The 21,612-nt window shown below is 37.1% G+C and overlaps 1 long non-coding RNA gene across 2 annotated transcripts in view; it reads left to right on the top strand.

The window, feature by feature from the left end:
- Positions 1 to 21,612, top strand: part of LOC135319842 (uncharacterized) — a 99,480-nt gene that overhangs the window by 66,725 nt on the left and 11,143 nt on the right. For both annotated transcript variants that reach the window (XR_010378740.1, XR_010378741.1), the window contains exon 2: positions 20,000 to 20,304. This is a non-coding gene — a long non-coding RNA (uncharacterized LOC135319842). The remainder of the gene's footprint in view (positions 1 to 19,999; positions 20,305 to 21,612) is intronic.

The raw sequence follows: 21,612 nt of genomic DNA, 5'->3' as shown, positions 1-21,612 counted from the left end.
TTTTTTTTATTGACGTCCAGTCAGTTACAATGTGTCAGTTTCTGATTTACAGCACAATGTCCCTGAGTGTTTTGACTCTTTAGCAATGATTTTAGAAATAACTACCTTTGTGACTTTTAATTAAACATGGAAGGTAGAATGTAAACTGAGTCTTCAGAAGATTTAGTACTATGTTTCGTAATTTTTAGCTTTATACTTCCATGATTTACTTCATGGACAATCTATTAAATGCTTTTTGGGGTTATATTTGTCTAGTGTGTGCTGATATATTAATTCAAGGTTGGATTTTTTTTTTTCTCTAGTGATCTAAATATCAGTGAATTCATGAGATTCCCTCCAGGAGTAGGAGAACTAAAGGTCCTGTACTTGTTGCATTTAAGCTGTTTGTATTGAGAGAGGACAATTCATTTTTTTTTATTCTTTGTTTTTAGTGTCAGAGAAGCTAGAACCATATGGTATTCTCCACCATACTTAGGAGCTTGCAGGGGCAAAAAGTATTAGTTCTACAGTCACTGGTGCAGATTAGAAACTGTAGGTAGGAAATGTAACAGTTTGTACTGTCAGAATCAGGGTATGGTATCTTTAACAGGACTGAAACGTGATCTGAGCTGGCAAAGCACTGTAAGACCCATGGGAGACTGTAAAAAGACGAATGATGGCAATGACAATGGCTGAAGTGCTAATGAGAAAGTCAATTCTAACATACTGATTTTTTTTTCTCTTAACTGAAAAAAGACTGGGACTGCTTGTGTGTGCATACGTCTTAATGCAAATGTATATGTCAACATAGACATTCAACTGCTCAAGAACTACATATTCACATATTTCCTGGCACTAGAAGAGCACCTGACCACTCACTAAATCCCTAAATACTTCTTGAATGGATGTTATGTGAATAAGAAATAAATTTCTTTCTCAACAGAGTAACCCTGTGAGATCTACCATGACAGAAGCCATGGAAAGACCTAGAAACAAAATAAACTTACTATTGTAGGGCATATGCTTCAGGGAAAGATACATGGAGTTGAAAAAAGTCCCATCTGATGTGGCAGGAGATGGAGAGGCTTAAGTTGGAGAGGCAGTGCAGGCGGGCTCTCGGGAGTCCAAGCAGGAGGTCGGTGTTAGCAGGATTGCTGAACCTGACCTGTGTGAACCTGTTAGGAGCCGTGAGCCTAGGAAACAGGCAGGATCCTGTTAGTCAGGGCACAGAGCTGGGGTGGCCTAGAATTTTCATGATTTTCACGCAGGAATTTGGAGAAAAGGTTACAGAATAGTCTTAGTGGCAGGAACAAAGTGAGGCTCCATTCAGGGAACCAGAGCATCAACTCATAAACCAGGGCATAAGCCAGAACTATCAGTTATGCCTACTATTGAACAAGGCAACTGAATCATGAAAATTGGTCAATTAATCAGAAAAGCAAATTAAAACAATATTATGAAAAAGTTATAATTAGGTAAAACACGGTTTTATTTTAATAAAATGCATAGATGTATTCATTCACCAGTCTTTTCATATGGTGCCAAAATTTTTTTCTCTGTGTCCTGGTCCCCTGATTTGAATTCCATTTGATATTTCAGGGCAGAATAGGGTTAACTCAGCAGGCCTGGATTTCGCAAAACCTGTACATTACAAAGAAATCTTCAGCATTGGCCTTTGGCTGGCTCTTGAGACGTAACTCTGAACCCTTGGAAAATCTATTTGATAAGAATGTTTTTATATGTCTGAGGCCTTGGGCCACTCTGTATCAGTCTTGTAGGTACCACATGCTGCATTACTGACCCCCATTAAAAGTATAGATACCACCCCCCTCCCAACTGCCCGGGTGAGCTTCCCAGAGTGGTAGCATTTTGTCCGTGCTGTCACACATCACTGGTGGGAGACTGTGACTGAACTAAGAGGGGCGCCTGGAGATCCATCTGATTTCTCCTGGACCTTGCCCCATATGCCTTTTCCCTTTGCTGGTTTTAAGCTGCATCCCTTCTCTGTAATACACCATAACCAGGAGAATAACAGCTTTGAATAGTCCTGTGAGTCCTGTTAGACAATTATCAGGCTGTCTTGGGGACCTCTGACACAACCTATATAAGCCACAACCTACCTAAGCCATATCTATGATTTCTGGAATTTCTCTGAAGAAGAAGGGGGGCCGAATAACATTGGAATTCTGACTGCAAATCTTTGTAAATTTTATGATTTGTGAATTAAAGGAATTCCACTTGGAAAAACACGTATGAAAAGTAACACGTAGACTCTTGGTTGGCAAGAGGGAGTTGAAGTGCAGGGATACTTCTGAGTAATAACCAGCACTTACTGAACATGTATTATTTGCCAGGCCTTATTGTGTACAGTTTATGTTTTACCTCAGTCCTCAAGTTTGTCATTTAGGAGACGTCTGCGTGGAGAAAATGAGGTGAATATCTGTTAGTAAGTAGGAGGATTTGAGAAAGAAGTGTTGAGTTTTTAACTTAGCTTACTAACTAAATATTTTTCCTGAATACTCTCAATTTATGAATGCTTTAAATCTCCATTTTATTGAGAACTGTGGTAGTTCTTGATAATTTTACTTTTGGAGATACAATTTGATATTGATGTTGTAAATAACTACAAGTCATGTATTGAGGGAACGTAACACAATTTGAGGCCCCTGTTCAAGAATTATGGTCTAAGATAATTATCCCACAAGGAGTTTCTACTTTAGCTTTTTGCAGTTTTCTTTCCCAGTACAGGTTTGAAATGGAAATTGAGATTTTGTGCTTTTTGCACTTTCATAGCTATGGGATGCTAAATGTTACTAGTAGGAAATGTTCAGGGAAGAGAGCAGTGTCCTGCAAGCTGTTTTAAGTAAAACCTGTAACAGTTAATTCACTTCAAAAAGCATGTAAGGAAATGACTTACTTTGGAATTGAAAATACTGAATGCAAATTTTAGTCACAAAATGAAAATCAAGTATTCCTATTTTGACTGATTTGAAAGGGCATATCTCCTTTAATGTTATAATTTTAAAATTAGGATTTGAGGGAATATCAATTTTCAGAAAAATCCAATTAAATTTATGAATGTCAATCATTTTAACATTAAATATTAGTATGTTATTATTTTGGAATGTGAAAACATACTTTAAAGCATAAACATTTTTATATTAACATGGAAGCTTTAAAAGATTTCTCACATTATATTTAACATAAGGAATTCATTATTTTTTTAGTACCTAAGAAATCTTACATTTAGCAGCAGATATAAGAACTTAAAATGTCACGTATTATAGACCCTCCCACTGATAAATCATATCATGGCTACACTTTTATTTTCCTTTCTATAATTGTTCATAAAATAAAAAGGGGGGCTCAGCAGTGCTTGAGGAAAGATATAAAAATTGAACATTAATTTTATTCAGATGAGATGATTTGTATGCAAGCTGATCAGGCTACAAGCTTATCTCATTACAAGCTCAAGGCTATGAGCGTTTCATCATTTCTCAGATGCCATTAAGTTTAATGATATGACTGCCTGCATTGTGTATTAAAAATGTGTCGCTGTTCTGCAATTCTGTATGATGATGAAGTGTTTGTGAATATTTATTACTTCAGTCTTTAGTGCTTTCAACTTTATACTAAATAGCAAAGTTGATTGCCTATACTGTTCTAATTGCATTGTTTAGAGAGTACTGTCCTTTTCCTCTTCAGTTTCAGAGTTGCTAGTAACATGCAGATCTTTTGAAGTGCAATAATTGGCATGTGAAGACTTGCACAGACATATAATTGCACCCCAAATTGAAACGCAGTAGGTGCACTCAGTCTCAGGCAGAGTGAATTAGCTCTGTGCCTTTCCTTCTGGGAACACAAGTGGTCAGTGCTGCTGATTTTAAGCAGTCACTGAGACACTGATTTGCATATATAATTTGTTTCTATACATTTTCAGGAGAGCACAATTTTTTAATGCCAAAAAAGGAGTGTTTCCAATAAGCCTTTGAAAAGCATACTGTTTAATTAGTCATTCACTTTATCATTCTCTTAAATTGGTATGAATACACATGAAAGGCTTCAAAATGAATTTTGTTGTCATTGTTTACTATATATTTTTTAGCTCAGTTCTTCAAATATTTCTCTTTCCTTTGTTTTGCTCTCACTGGAACCCAATAACTATTCTGTTGGGAAATAAGGCTGTGAAATCCGGAGACTTGAGATTTAGCCTTAGTTTTGTCTCTCAGATATTGTCTTATAAGAACCAATTTAGTTTTCTGTACCTGCTTCTACACTGTCCTAATAATGGGTAGCCTGCCTGTATATTCTAATGCACACCGTTTCCTCCCTGCGTCACTAATTTCAGTGTAATCATGTGAAATTGTACTAGTGGCTTAAACCCTTAAGTATGAACAGTTTCACTCAAGATGATCTGCATCTTTCCCCTTCTCTGGTGATTCACTGTGATTTAGTAGTTTCTCTAACTTTGAAGGAGAGGCAGGTTTCCTTCTGTAAACACCTTGGATACCCCATTCAAATGAGGATTGTCCTTAACCCAGGTATATGCTATTTATGAGGAAAAAACCATCTTAAACAATAGGGAGACATGATTTTTGTTGTCTGTTTCTGCTATCTTGCTTCTTTTACCTGTATCTTACTCAGCCTCAGACACCTCAGTATTTAGACCCACTTTTCTCTAGATCCGAGACACATATGCACTTTAAGTTGAAATCAAATTAAAAAACTATACAAACACACACACATTTCATAATTTCTAGTATGCCAAAACTTTTTTGCTAGGCATTATAGAGACAAAGAATCCATTCTCTGTTGTTTCCATGGGCCAGTGGCTTAGTCTGTCTGCTGAGTGCTGTATAGTAGGTATGGAGTAGACTTTAACAGAGTAAATAAAGTTTAAGATAAGTAAGATATTGCCAGATTTGGAAACAGCAAGGTTAAAGGCAAACGAATATAAAAGTGCATGCAACAATCTGGAAAAAATAAGATTAGAATGCACAAAGAAAGTATCAAATAAGGTAGATTATTGTCAAATTGAAAGGCTCTGAATCTAATGATAACGACCCATCAGTTATGCTGGTAACTATTGATAAGTCACCCAATTTTTATCCAATGAATAATATAGTGTTGTGGAATTCATGGGAAGAGAAGCTTCCAAGGAATGGGAAATGCTCACAAATATCCAGTGCTGCCTTGTCTAGGATGAGGACTCAAATAGGGACGTTATGTTATATAACTTGCAAGTTCTGTGAGACTTAAATAGAATAAGAGAACCTGAAACAGAAGTCAGAAAATAATATTCCACTTCAAATACTTTTAAAAATAGCTTCAGTAAATAGATAAATGTAATTACTAATTATCAATCCAGAAGAGTGAATGTGAGGTGGAGAAATCAGAAGGACTAAGATATTTTAAAAAGTGTATCTTATTTCCCTCAGAGAATAGGGTGCACACTCCCTAGGTAATTGAACAAATTAATATGCACTGAAGTGAAAAATAAAATAGAACAGGTGGGTTCCTTCAGGCAAGCATGGATGTTCGTTTTACCTGTGGTCTTCTGCACAGAATAACCTGTAGTCACAAGTAGTTAGAATACACGCCAATAGAACAGGTGGGTTGTACCATGACTGGCTGATGGGAGAACTCACAGATCACTGTCTCAGGTCTTCAGATCAGAGGAAATAGGATAAGGAAATGTTTATTCATATACAGCTAAGCTGTGGAAATTTGCTAATGTTTTTCTGCTGTGTTTTCTAAGCAGGAGGAAAGTCTGTTAACACACTTCATGTCCCAAAGGGATGCTGTGGACATTTAAAATTAATAATGAAATATTTCATATGTAAAAATATTTTTCATGTGAATACTTTTTCATGCCCATCTAATAGTATAAACTTAGTATCAAGGCTGTGGCTGGCAGTGTGCTGTGACAGTTCTCTGGGGTCTAATGTAGGCAGGGTTTCTTGGTTATGGTAGAAGGTACTCGAACTCTATTTTTTTTATTTAGCAGATGTTTATAGAACACTATATCCCCAAAATGAAGAATACATATTCTTTTCAAGCATTTACAGAACATTCATCAAGAAAGACTGTATGCTAAGCAATAAAATAAATCTCAGTGAATTTCAAAAACTGAAATCACACGGAGTATATTCTCTGACCACAAGTCAAATAAATTAGAAATCAATAATAAAATGTATAAAGGCAATCCATAGAGAATTGATAATCAATATTTTTTGCCTTCTAAGTTTTACTGAAGTGTAGCCCTTTTACAATGTTGAATATTTCTTGAGTAAATTCCAGACTCCATTATCACAAATGGCAATCGAAAGGGTGACCCATTAGTCCTATTTATTTACTTATTTAATGTATAGTTGGTTTACAATGTTGTATCAAATTCTGATGTACAGAATGTTTCAGTCATACATACACATACATATATTAATTTTCATATTCTTTTTCATTATAGGTTACTGTAAGATATTGAATATAGTTCCATGTGCTATACAGTATAAACTTGTTTATCTGTTTTGTATGTGGTTAATTAGTATCTACAAATCTCAAACTCCCAATTTATCCCTTCCTACCCTTTTTAATCACCTAGTAACCTTAAGTTTGTTCTCCATGTCTGTGAGTCTGTTTCTGTTTTGTAACTAAGCTCATTTGTGTCTTTTTTATTTTTAGATTCCACATATAAGCAATATCATACACTATTTTTCTTTCTCTTTCTGGCTTCACTTAGAATGATGACCTCCAGGTCCATCCATTGTTGCTGCAAATGGCATTACCTTATTCTTTCTTACGGCTGAGTAGTATTCCATTGTGTAAATATACCACAATTTCTTTATCCAGTCATCTGTCAATGGGCATTTAGGTTGTTTCCATGTCTTGGCAATTGTAAATATTGCTGCTGTGAACATTGGGGTGCATGTGTCTTTTTGAGTTATAGTTTTCTCCAGATATATGCCCAGGAGTGGGATTGCTGGATCATATGGTAAGTCTATTTTCAGTTTTATAAGGAACCTCCATACTGTCCTCCATAGTGGCTGCATCAATTTATATTTTCACCAACATTGTAGGAGGGTTCCTTTTTCTCCACACCCTCTCCAATGTTTATTATTTGTGGACTTTTTAATGACGGCCATTCAGACTGGTGTGAGGTGATTCCTCATCGTAGTTTTAATTTGCATTTCTCTAATAATTAGTGATGTGGAGCATCCTTTCATGTGGCTGTTGGCCATCTGTATGTGTTCTTTGGAGAGATGTCTGTTTAGGTCTTCTGCCTATTTTTTGATTGAGCTCCTTGTTTTTTTGATATTAAGCTGTATGAGCTGTTTGTATATTTTGGAAATTAGTCCCCTTGTCAGTTGCATCATTTGCAAATATTTTTTCCCATTCTGTAGGTATGTTCCCTCTATGCCCACTTTCTGGAGAGTTTTTATCATAAGTCAGTATTGAATTTTATCACAAGCTTTTCTGCATCTATTGAGATGATCGTATGGTTTTTATTCTTCAATTTGGTAATGTGGTATATATAGCACATTGACTGATTGGTGGACAGTGAAAAATCCTTGCATCCCTAGGATAAATCCCACTTGCTCATGGTGTGTGATCATTTTAATGCCTTGTTGGAGTTGGTTTGCTAGTATTTTGTTGAAGATTTTGCATCTATATTCAAGTGACATTGGCCTGTAATTTTCTTTCTTTGTGATATCTTTGTCTAATTTTGGTATCAGGGTGATGGTGGCCTCATAGTCTGAAAGTGTTCCTTCCTCTGCAATTTTTTGGAATGGTTTCAAAAGGATAGGTGTTAACTCTTCTCTAAGTGTTTGGTAGAATTCACCTGTGAAGCTGTCTGGTCCTGGACTTCTGTTTGTTGAGAGTTCATTGATTCAGTTTCAGTATTGGTAGTTGTCCTATTCATATTTTCTGTTTCCTCGTGGCTTGAACTCTTGTTTTTGTCCTGAGCTTCTCTACCTGTTCCTGTCTTCTTAACGTAATCATCAATGAGACTTGATTTGTTTTATATACTCCTAAAATAATTTTTAATTTCTTTGTATACCAGTGGTTTAATAAGTGATCAATAAAATCAAGTAGATAAATTACTACCAAATTAACATGAATCCCACCTCACTCACTTTTTTGTAATTATTAGATCATTGCCAAATATAAACATTTAATTTCCTGATATGATAATCCGTTATGAAACACAAAACCTACAGGAAGCACCTTCTGAATACCTGATTATCTCAGGAACATGGATGCGTTCACAACATTAAAATATAATGAAGTCTAGCTTTGGCCAGATTCAGAAAGGTTTGAGAATCTGCTACCTCATAATTAATGTCTAATTGTTGGTAATTATGTTGTTTAGTTTTGTGCACAACCCAGTTTATTTATTTTTTGCACCAGGGCCCATGCCAATTATACTTCGGCCACAACTGTCAAGGCTATCAACAGATTAAACACTGATTGCCAGGGCTGCATAATAATGGTCTCCTACCAACCTGCATAAAGTGACTGGGCTCTTGAGCCCCAAACAGCAAGTCTGTGCTGAACGTTGGCTCTCTCACGTCGCTTCTCATTAACCACTAACGGCTAGCCAGGCCAGAATTTAACTCAGAAGCTAGAGATGCCCATCCATATAAGTTATTGAAATCTATTTCTTACTATGTTTAAAATATTTAGACACTGTTTAAATGTTGTATGGCCTGATAGAGAATTTAATAAGTTTTTTTGCATTTAAACAGCTGCTTCTGCAGTTGCTTATGATTTACTTTAGTGTAGCAAAACTGAATCTTTAAGATTTTTCTTCCTTTATTTTGTTTTCTGTTATATAGCCACTTGGCCCAAGCTGAAGCAACAACATAAAGTGAAGAGCATCCATTGAAAGTTTTTACTGTTTTATTGATGATTTTTTTTTTCTCATGAAAGACCTTAAAATTTGAAAATAGCTTAAAATCCCTAGGGACTGATTTTTCAATATAACCTATGAGCATTTTTAACGTTCTCATTACAGAGACAACTTAGATAACTTTGAACATAGGAACTAAAATATAAAAGCTCTTGTAAAACCTTCCTATAATGATAATTACTCTACTTTAGCCTATAGCATACCATAAAGATATGTCACTGAAAATATGTTACGCATTACAGTGGTGATGTATAATACTGTGATCCCTGATAAAATGAATCTTCAGAGTGGAGGTATTTGGGGTTATAATTCATGGGAACAATAGCTTTTAGTGCTCTCCAGTATATTACAAGAGTGACAACTCGGTGATGAAATGTAATACATAATTGCCTCAGTCACATACACCAGTTTTTTTCTGACCTGAAGAATCTTTTGTCTCTATTTTAATAATAGTGTCATGATTCTTAGCATCATAGAAAAAGTAGATGTAAGACCTGTACTTCAGTGTGTAACCAGCAATGTAATTTCGATTAGAGGAAGCTATCAACATTTTCCTGCACATAGGTTTCCTGGTAAAAGAAACATTTCACTTGTTGAAATAAAAGAACACTCATTAGCATGACCTACAAAGACTGTATATTAAAGCTGAAATTAAAACCATGAATTCTAAGCATAATGTGGACCAGACCATCATCACTATGTAGAGTAGACTTTAGAGTAAGTACATGCAAGGGCTTTCCTATCTACATCCCCTGATGGTCTCATCTGGATGCACAGTTCATCTTAGTGGCTCCCTCTTCAGCTAACCCTGTAGTTGGACTTTATTATACTCATTATTTTGTCACTGGAATTTTATTTAATACGTATTATGTGCCAGGTACTATCCTAGGGGCAGAGATCATAAAAAAGAATTCAACATGGTTTCCATCCTGGAAAAGGCCGCCATGGGAACAAGACACATAAACCACTTACTATCACAAGAGATCCTTTCTCTATGACTTTTTTCAATTTCTTCCCCCTCCCCCTACTTGTTCCTGCTGCCTTCATGTGCTGGGGTCTACAACCTACAATATGCTGTAACAGCATATTTAGTGATTAAAATTTCTGTTAAAGATACTTTGTTTCTTCCTTTTCTTCTTACCTCTGTTTTCTTCTGCCCAGGTTTTCAGATGTGCTTTTTACTGGGTATCTTAATTTGTTCTTTGGTTCTTCTCTCTAGCAAATGAACACTGATGTAATAAATAAAATACAAATCTCAGAATAGCAGAGGACTTTAAATGCCATCAAATCCTATTTTTCAGACAAGGGAGGTTAAATTAAAAACAAAACTCTTTAAAGTTTCCCTTTATTTCTAATCAATTGCTTTTTTGTCTTCCCATAGGAAGTTACCCATATCTCTATTAGCACACCCATTATGCTGTTATACCTTGCTGTCTGTGAGTTTCTCTCTCTTTCTGCATGACAGTACCTTCCAGGTTAGAATGGCAGACATAATTCTGCACAGTAATATATTCAGTGTAAGTTGACTTTGTCCAAGAAAAATGTCATCCTTAAGCATGCCATGGAAGCAGTGTGTTTTTTCATGGAAAATATGTATCTCAGTGGAGATGTGCCATGAGCTATAGCAACTTACAAGTTGTTCAGTTATCCAGCTTCACTGTGAATATTGGGACTAGCAGGTAGAAATAAGCCTTTATTACACATGGAATTTGTTAAATATCTGTATCAGTCAGTGTGGGCTGCCTCAACAAAATATCAGATAGTGGGTGGCTTAGACAAGAGAAATTTATTTTCTCACAATCCTGGGGGTTGGAAAGTCTATGATCCAGGAGACTGTAAATCTGGTTTCTGATGGGAGAACTGTCTTCCTGGGTTTCTGATGGCCATCTTCTTGCTTGCATCTTCACATGGCCTTTATTCTTGGATATATGGAGAGAGAGCGCTTCCTGCTGTCTTTCGTTATAAGGACACTAATTCTGTAGGATCAGTGCCCTGCCCATATGATCTCCTATAGACCCTATTTCCTTCATTATCTCCTGATAGGCCTTATCTCCAAACACCATAAATACCATCACAATGGGAGTTAGACCTTCAATATATGGATTGGGTGGGTGGGAGAGGGATACAGTTCAGTCCAATAGCAATATCTTCTGGTTATAAAAAGAAATAAAAAACATCTTTAGTTTTAATAATTACCCCCCCCCCCAGTATACATCCACAATAGAATGTACTACAATGCTTCTCTCCATCTCTACCAACATAGTTATAACCATCAGTACACAATCTCCTAATGCACATTCAGCTGAGAAAGGTGAGGTTTTTGCATGGGAATGTCAGCTTGGAGGAAAAAAACCAGAATTGGAATCCTTAGAGGCATTTTCTCATGGACTGTTGTTAAGATGGCAGATGTTAGGTTTAGATGTGAAATAGCTCACTTGATCACAGGTAAGTTAGATGGACAAATGGACAACCTAGTATTGGAATCTCTCCTCCTTCCATTATATGAAAAGAAATACATGTGCATAGGCTTCTTAGTAAAGGTGTGAAAGGACCTGAGAAGCCTTTCGGAAGCTCCATCTGCAGTCTCTGCATATCTGCTTTACTGCCTTGACTTTCTTCTGTGCACATGACCTCATTTTCCATCTTCAGAATCCACATGACCACCTTAAACTGCTCATGTTTGCATCACTTGACTTCTAGGTGTAGACAGTAGATCTAATTATCTGTCCCTGAATTCCAATCCTAATTTGGAATCAGATTACAGAATCAGCCTGGCATGAGTAAAAAGTTTGTTCCTAGAAGGACTGAGTATAGCCAGGAGGACTGGTCATAACATTTATGAGGGTTCGTTAAATCCCCTATTTCTGCATGTGAGGGTTGTTTGGATCCTAGCAGAAGACCACCACCCTGTGAAAAGGGGATGCTGACTCTCCTAATAAAGCAGGCAAATTTTGGCATAAACCTAATATTGTGATGAGGTAGAAAGACTGCTTTTTCTAATCTTACTCTCCTTGGCCTAAGAGTTTGGAGCTTTCAGACTGCAGAAGTTACTTTAACCAGAAATAGTCTTAGCAGATATATCTTGCATTTGAATTGTGTCATCTGCATGACCTAAACTATATGCTTTTAGTTATGATATACTGACTACCTGTGAAATTTAAATGACATTTTTTCTTTATGACTAAAAAGCTAAATCTGGACATTAGGAATAGCTGGTAATTGGTTAAAAGTATTTTATATTTCCGTTCTGAAAAGTAAGGGTCATCACAAAAAAAGGTTATATAACCTTTTCTGTACATCTAATGGAAAATGTTCAGTTTAAAGCGAGCCCTTAAAATGTTAAGAGAAATTGTCAGTTATAGCTAGCTCACAATGGCTGTGGTTCATTGTTTTATACTCACGTGCATGAAAGGATTTATAAGGTAAAAGGATAATCAGAGTCTAAAAGAAGTCCTCCACTTAAATTTTCTAATGTTTAAATTTGTGTTTTATTCTCATCTAAGTTATTTTGGGGAAAAGGGTCTGAGCAGTTATTTCTATCTCAACTTAAATTGGATTTATTTTATGTTATTGATAATTACTTGAGAAAACTTAAATCTGTTAATTTTATGTCCTTTCAAGAGTTTCATCTCTTTTAAGAATTTATCTAGTACATCTGTTAACATTTGCTGCCTGCAGTTAACCACCAAATCTCAGTGGCTTACAAAAAAGAATCACTCATATCTCAGGCTTTGAATCAGATAGTATTTGCCTGATCTGCACTTGCCTCAGTTCTGCCTTGTGTGACAAGCATATTCTTAAGGGACTAGCAAGCTAGCTAAAGCATATCCTTTTCATGGTGATGGTAGAAGGCAAGACAGCATGCCTAAAAGGGCAAGCACATTTCATGTTTCAGCTTCCATCATACCTTTCACACTCCATGGGTCAAAGTGGATCATGACCAACATCAATATCAATGGCACAGAAGAATATCCTCCTCATGTATACGTTAGGGGAATCGAGAATGTAAAGAGGACATGCATATTTGCTGAATAATAACCCAACACTCTGGAATGAAAATTCACATGAAGTATAATGTGTGTGTGTGTGTGTGTGTGTGTGTGTGTGTGTGTAGAGAATAGTCGTTCCCATTCACCATGTATAGTGGGCAGTGACTATTGAAAGCATTTGCTGGTTGCTCCAAATAATTTTGTGAACCACAGAACCAGAGACTTTAATTGACCTCATTTGATCCTAAAGGTTATTAGCAGGCACATTAAAAAAATACACATGACATTTCTTAATTATTTTTGTGATAAATACTGTATTTTGACAGCACAGTGAATAATAATGGCAGTTGATGAGAGGGCCTAATAAATTCTAAGAAGTCAAGAAAAGCTTCCTTGAGAGAGTGACATTTAACATAAGACTAAAGGAGCAAAGTAAAGAGGTAGAGAAAAAGAATTCCAGGAAACAGTATTATGTTTGAAGGTCTTGGGGCAATAAAAAGAAACTTAAGACCAGTGTGGTGATAAAAGGCATGGGGAGTGTTATAAAATACTGAATGATGGAGAGGACAGAACAAAAAGAATCCTTTGACATGTTAAACTTTTGGAGTTTATTCTAGGGTCAATGAAAAACCATTAAAGGATTTTAGGCAGGGTTTGGGTGACTTAATCAGATTTACATTTGTAAAAAGGTCATAGTAGCTGCTAGATGAGGAATGGATTAGATCACACTATCAAATCTTGAAGAAAATGAGAGCAGCTGAATTTCTCATGCATTATTGGTACGATTATAAATATGAAATTGGTAACGTGCTTTGGATTTGACATCACTAGTAAAGCTGAAGACTTAGATCCCCAACAACCTAGTGTTTCTACTCTTGTATTTGAAGAAACCCTTACATGTGCATATCAGAAGACATATGTAGAAATGTTCTTTGAAATGACATCTTTAAATAGTAATTCATTAATTTATTAGTTAATTTTTAAAAAGGAACAATGCCCCCAAATCTGCCAACATTAAAATAGATAGGTAAGTTATGTTATATTTATGTACAATGGGATATTATACAACAGTTTTGCATGACATATATGCATATCAGGAATACTATTTTGATTGAAAAAGGCAAGTCATAGAATAATACTCAAAGTGTTATTTTATAGATAAGCATAGGAAAAATAAACAATATACTTTAGAGATACAGACATAAATGATGATGTTTTAAGGACAGCATGGGAATAAATGTTAAAACTAAAAGTCAAGATAATGGTCATGTCGAGCTGAAGATAAAATTGAATAGGATCAGGAAGAAGCACATCGAGGTTCCTTAAGCTAGCTGATGGAGAAATGAGTGGTTTAGTATTTCAGCTTTATCTGTTTCTTAGCCTTTTATAATATCTTATAATTACTAAATACTTAATAAAACATTATAAAAATAAATCATAGAAGATTCAGAGTATGTATAGACCCGTCTGAAGATTATTAGTGTAAATCAGGAGAAATACAGCGGATTGCTCTACTGCCTAGGTTCTTGTCCCATTGCAGAAAGGATTCAGAGACGAGACATGGAGATTATCAGAAAGTAAAGTGAGGATCTATTAAGGGATGGATAGTTCGCTCTCAAGGGGAGAGCGGGCAGGCTTAGGTGAGCAGCTGCCCTGAGTTTCCTTGGCAAGTTGGTTACACAGAGTGTAAAAATGAATGAGCAGAATATTAATTGGGGAGGGAAGGGTTTGATGGTCATATTCCCTGGTTTTCATCCCAGCCCCACCTTCCTGAAGGGAGGAGGGATTCTGCTCAGGGAACCCTGTTGTTTACATGATGTATGATTTTCTTCATTTGGCCTGTTCCCCGCCTTTTTGCCCAGTTCCTGCCATTTGGCCTGCATCCCCCTTTCTCTGCTCACATCTAGCTATCTGCCTGCTCTAACAGCTCTAGACTGAGGCAAACACGATGGAGGGAAGTCATGAGGACCGAGGAGGGAGGATGCTGTGGGAGACTGAAACACTGAGACTTTCCCGTTGTGGCCTTTGCATATATTTGATCATTCAGCTCTTCTTTCGTGTCCTCTCACACATAAATTAGCTTCTACCCATTTCTTTCCACCCCTCTTGATGTAAACCAGATTGTTCAATGGCTGCTCATTCATGAAAAAAGTTTGTCTGTTCTTGAAACTAGCCCCATAAAACTTTCCACCCTGTTCCCCGAGGTTTGACTGCCCCTGTGGAGCCTTCTCATGCCTATCATTTTTGTTAATAGATTCTTATGCTAGCAATTCTCTGGTTGATTTTCTTCCACAGTGTGATCCCCTATATGTGGGAGTTGAGATTGATTATTTTTTCATTCCAATGTGTATTTGAGTTGCCTATGAGACATCCAAGTGGGAATATTGAAGGGAGCGCTAAATACATTGTCTAAAGCTCAGAGGAAAGTATAAGTTGAAAAAGGAAAAAAAAAATTGCTCATAGTATTAGCTGTAGGGGTAGATGAAATTGCCTAGGGAGAGGACATATTGTGCAGTGAGAAAAGCATCTGAGATTAAGTGCTGAGGAGCTCAGCCTTTATATGTTGGATGGAGAAGGGAAAGCTGGCAATAGAGAACAACGAAGAAGAGCCAGGCGATGTGAGGGAAAACAGGAGAAGATGGTGTCATAGGTTATGTCTTCAGAAGCCAACCTTAGATAATGATTCATGTGCTAGTAATTTATTAGAAAAGTGCTCCTGGAGAAACTGGTGAGGAAGTAGGGAAGAAATCAAGCAAGTGTGCAATTTCAGGCAGTCTTACTATAGCCTGACTCCTTAGGAAAGATCTGAAGGTGAATTGCTCCTCAGAATTGTTCCCTACTCAATGCAAATAAGTTTGACATTTATACTTCCCCACGGTATTCACCAAACTCTGCTCCCCGAGGTTATTGACTCCTAGGTACTTCCTGTTCTCTGTCAAAGCTGCAATTGACTGCAAGCAAGTCTAAAATTATAATTGCACGTGAAGGAAGTTAGCAGCAAGAATAATGGGGGAGGGAGGCATGGTATACAGAAATGATAAAAGCCATCAGAAGGAATCTGGATATAGCACTTCTAAGTGTCTGCTAAATACGAAATCATAGAATCCAAAAAGGAAGTCTCAAGACATGGCAGATTTTGCTACAAGTCTTTGAGAGTTTAAGATGAACTCTGAAAAAATAGGTATTTATTAGATTTGATCAAAATAGCATGCCTAAATTTAGGCTTGCTTATATGAACATGTCATATAAGAAGCTTGGACTTTATCCTTTAGACAATAAGAAGCCACTGAATGGTTTTAAGAAGGAGCATAACAATGTCACATGGCTAATTACCTCAATGAGGGCAGTGTAAGAACGCACTCGAGGATATTCAATTGAAGCGTATTAACCATTTTGGAAGCTGTTGCAAAAGTTCAAGTAAGACATTAAAAAGACTTAAGGTAAGTAGGAGTGGACAGAATTTACTCTTTTATTTAAGAAATATTTAAGAGCAAATAAATAGAGGCTTAGAGTTCCATGAAGAAAAACAGTCATGGATGGCTACAGGTTTATTTGGTTACTGCATAGAGGAGTATGAGAAGGATGTTGAGAATAGTCTATTTTAGCATTAATAGGATGTGTAACAGGTGTCTCTGGAACATTCCTGTTGAGCTATCAGTTAGTTGAATATAAAGTCTGAAGTTTCGGAAGGAAGTTCAGGATACCAGATAGGGATTTGCACATCATTGTCTTTATCATCATTAATATCTGAGTGGATAAGAAATCCCAGGAAAAGCTTATAGGGTAACAAAAGAAATAAGCCAATAGGATCCTGGGTGATAGAATTCTTAAAGAATAACAAAGCCATATCAGATGCTAATTGACCAATTCTTTCAGTTTAGGTAATATCTTTGTGATTTAGGTGCTTGTCTGTTCTCTTTATTGTACTCTCTATTCAAATGATAATTAGAGATGACTTTCCTAATCACTCCATCTAGAATATCTGTCCTCCACATTATCACCTCCAACCCTATTTTTTTCCTATCTCCTTACCTTCTTTTTATTTCGTGGTACATACAACTAGCTGGCACTATACCATATATTCCTGGGTGCACTTATTTCTTATTTCCTCCAGTAGAACTAAAGTTTCATGAAGGCAGAGTGCCCTCCCACCACCACCACCAAATATATCCCCTGTTTTTAGAACACTACTTGGAACATAAAAAAGACTCATTAATTCTTAAATGCATAGATGAATGACTGATACATCTAACAGGCTTGTAGGGTGATTATTTTATGGACTCTTATTTATTTACATTTTAAGCAATATTGTTTGGAGAATCTCATTCCCTCTGTAAATTACAAATCTATTTTAAAAAAGCAAAATTTGATTCTCCAGTCATAATACAAATTCTTAAATTATTCTAAAGAAGCAGAACTATAATTTTAGTCCCAAAGAACAAAATTGCTTTCTTTTATAATCTTTCTATACTTAGGCTGTATCTCTAAGCCAGCCTAGTGACAGCAAAGATTCCTCAAGCATTTACTTGGTAATTAATTTGTGTCCAAATTCCACACTCATCTTAGTTCAGCAATGATATGCTTGGGATTAATGTATTGATAGATCATCTCAATCTGAAAAGCATACAGTCTATCCTGGTAAATTAGTATATTTCTACATGATATTAAGGTACTGCTAGATCAAAGATGGTACAAATATTCTATAAAGGCCATGTTCAAATCAGTATCAGTTTGAGATGCACAGCTTCAGGGACGGTATGTAAATAGTCATTGTGCATTTGAAATTATTACACACACACACTCAAAGAGATCTGAAGGATGCTCATAACTTTCTTTTTTTCTTCCCAAGATTCATTTTTTTTTCTTTTTTTTTCGATAATACTACTTCCATATTCCCCTTGGGTAATTACACCTGTCCACCTTTTCATGCAACCTTACAAATAAGGTCATGCACACACTTTCCTCTGATAATCACATGGCTTTTTCTCTCCAGAACTTGAATTTTGAACTGAAAAACATTTAAACAAAAATATCAGGAACTGATTCTTACTTACGAGGTTATCTTAATGAGACTGCCCGTTAGTTCCTCCTATCACAATACCAGAAACTCTTGGATCTTGTCAGTCTTGATTTTCAGTCTTCCCTGGGTTTCTGGAAGCTACTCCATATGCTTGTAATAAGCTCATGCTATATTTTATTAAACACAGAGCTTGATTCCTTTACTTGTAGTTAAAGGACGAAAACAAATGCAGAGACCTATGATTCTTTTAGTGCCTGCAACTTGAGTAACATATATATGAGCAGGTAGGAGAAAGGAAATAATAAAAGTGTAGTTTTGTGGCATTACCTAAGATCCTATTTATTACCTTCTGGAATTTGGATTGTTAATGGGCTTTTAAAATATTCAGTTGTCTAAAGGTATCCAGCAGATTTGTCCTTGGTGATTGGAGATGCCATGAATGATAACCTCACACGTAGTAAAAGTTTCTTTTTCTAAAATCAGCTAAAATACCTCATTATCGGCAAGCCTGTTACTAGATCTTCACGTATGACAAACAGCTTTCTTTTAGCCTCTCTTTCCCTCTTCGCTGTCCATCATCCTAGCCTTGGAGATCAGTGCTCTTCTCCTTTGAATGCGTTGGTCATTCATGAATAGTGACATAAAAGCTTAGCTATGCTCTGGAAAGAGAGTCTTTTATTATACATTTCTAACAACCATTAATATCTACAACACTCAGCGGTTTCTAATTTTCTTTTATAAAAGGACAAGCTGTAACTACATGTCAAAATGGCATGGGGTCCAAAACTTACTAGTTTTTTATTAATGAGGATAAGAAAGGAAAAAATAGAAAAATGAGCTATATTATTACCAGACACAGGAAATCTTTGATTAAAAAAAAAACATAAAACACCTTTTTTGGAGGTGAGGTGGTCATTGCATTTATAAACATTAATTACCACAAAAAACATACTATATCAAAAAGGATTTATTTTTCCATCTAAATCTCTTGGAGAATCTTTAAGAAACTAAAAACTTTAAACTTATCTTAGCTAAAATTTTGAAGTTAGGGTAAATATTAACAAAATTATATATTTTCATAATATTCTTGAGAAAGTATTACCCAAGAAAATATATGGAATAAAAATTGCTGGTTAACCAAGAATATTTTTTGAAATTATATTTGTGAATAATTTCAGCTAGAATATTAGGAAACAAAATATTATTTGAATCTACATGAGAGGCTCTCATTTAGATTGAAATACATTGAAAACAAAATGGTCACAATTATGGGAGTTATATAGAGTTATATATAACAGTTAAGATTATTTTATCTATTTATATGTTGCTTTCTTTTCTTGAATTTAAGAAAAATGGAAAATTCAAGGACAGCACTGAAACCTTTGCATGTTTCTCTCAGATATCTTAGATGATAAAGTTAAATTGGGAATAAAATCTTTTTAGTTTGGAATAAAATCTAGATTTAGGAGCTAAATTGCATATTATTAAGTTCTCCACAGAATAAGATGTTGTAGTTCATTTTTGTTTTTTCCTAATTGAATATGTATCTTTCAAAAGAGCCAGGGCAATATCATTAATTAACTTCTTTCAGATTTTTTCTACTTAGGTAGACTTCATCTTCTTTACTTACCTGAATGTTTATTAAAGATTTATTAAAACCTAAAGTTTGGTTTTCATTGTGAATGCTAGCTTCTCTTTGGGTCTTTACATTCAAATTATTTTTCATTTACTAGGGGAGAAGGCAACAGTTAGTTACAGAATGACCTGCATTATATTAAGCATAACAAATCACTGTACTAAGCACTGACTCAATTCTATTTATGACTATTAGGGTAATTCTGAGTATGCTTAGAGAATGCAAGAGCATTTGAGGAAAAAGTTTTGTCCATCTAGACTATTGCACTTTTCCAGGTAGGGACAGATCTTCAAATGCTCTATCATGTAAACTCATTTGTTTCTTAGTTTAAAAAAAGTATTCTGGAACTCCTATTGAGAATTTCACTGTGAGAGAGTATTCATAATACCTTGGAAGCCCTCAAGTATTAACTTTGTAGTTGGCTTCCTTTAAAAGGCCAGAAAAGAAACCATTTTTCTTTACAGGTTTTAACACAAGTAACAGCGCTACTTCTGAAGCATTTGAGTCCTCCGCTCCTTCAGAAGAAAGGCGGCCCTTCCCTTAACCAATCAGATGAGTCCTTGCGGTCACCTGACAGCGGACACGCGTTCTCATCGGGGGGGACTCTGCCGCCTTCTGGCCGCCGGCGCGGTGCTCGCCTCAGATGTGGAAAGACCGAGAAGGCGCGTCCCGACCTGGGGAGCGTGCGGATTCTGACAGGACTGTCGCCGGCGCTGGAGGTGTTGCCGCAGTCGTGGATATGTGGATACGCATTTCCCTCATGTTAAAGGTAAGGGCGGTGCCGGAGGCGAGGAGCGGTGTTCTGGTCTCTACAGATGTGGTGAGCGGAAGCGCCGTGGGGCTGCTGTGGCTCCAGCTTCCATCCTCCTCCCCCATCTTTGGGTCCCCTCCGCTGTCTTCGGTCCTCCTCCCCCGTCTTCGGGTCCCCTCCCCCGTCTTCGGTCCTCCTCCCCCGTCTTCGGGTCCCCTCCCCCGTCTTCGGTCCTCCTCCCCCGTCTTCGGGTCCCCTCTCCAGTCTTTGGTCCTCCCGCATCTTCAGGTCCCCCCCCACCCCGTCTTGGGACCTCCTCTCCAGTCTTCGGGTCCCAGAGGGCGCGGCCTTCCTGACCCGGGCCTGGCCGGCTTCGTTCCGCTGGCCCCCCGGGCCTGCGTTAGCCTCGGAGGAGGTGCCGCCGGCGCGCTCGGGGTGAGCGGGGCCAGCTTTCTGTTCGGAGGACGGAGGACGGTTTGGTAAGAGCACTGCGAGCTCGTTTTGTGTCATGTGTGCGACTCTGACGGACTGGTCAGTACGGGTATGAGGGCCTCGGAGACACTTCTCGTGGGCAAAATAGGCAACATTTAAACAAGTGTTACCTTAGAGTTCTTAGAGTTCTGATTTTGGTTGCCTGGATCTACATAGGTTTTGCTCTCAGCTCGGAGTTCGTCGTAAATTCTGACTTTTTTTTATTTTTTTCCTTTTCTATTTCCTCCTCTTTATTCTGCTGGTGGAATTGAGTTATCGTTGACCAGATAGTTTTTGCCCGCATGTGGCTTTCAGCAGGTGACCTGCTGGAGGGAAGAAGCTGAAGAGGGGAGCAAACTTACCGTATTTCAGGAGAGAAGAAGAAACATAGGATTTGAGTCTTAAAAGGTTAACAATAAGGAGAAGCATGCAAAATAAGATTATTAGGTTGGGGGCGGGGGCTTTGAACATGCAGCTTCTCTCAGAATTCTGCAGTAGAAAATCCTCAGGGCTGGAATGACACTTTTGGGGTGATGGGCTTCTGAGCCAGAAGAGATTTTCTGATGCCCCGTAGATACTTTCCTCATCTCTAAGAATTCAAAGTCATAAAGCAGTAGGGGCTGAATCTAAGTACAGTATTCCTGAGTGGTGAGTTACAACGTCTGCTAATAAAAAGTTTTATCATTTGACATGTTCTGCTAAGTTTTATTGTGGCTTGTGAATGTTTAGTGTCCTCCAGGGGGCTTTTAGGTGAATATGTTCTCACAGCACACGTGGTGCCATTACACAGTGAGCCAACCTAGTGGGTTTTAATTATGCTAAGGGTGGTGGGCCTTGGCGCTGCTGACAAATTCA

This window comes from Camelus dromedarius, chromosome 33 (genome assembly GCF_036321535.1).
Source record: "Camelus dromedarius isolate mCamDro1 chromosome 33, mCamDro1.pat, whole genome shotgun sequence".
NCBI classification, from domain to species: domain Eukaryota; kingdom Metazoa; phylum Chordata; class Mammalia; order Artiodactyla; family Camelidae; genus Camelus; species Camelus dromedarius.
Note: the sequence above shows the minus strand (reverse complement) of the source record. Positions and strands in the feature narration are given on the sequence as shown.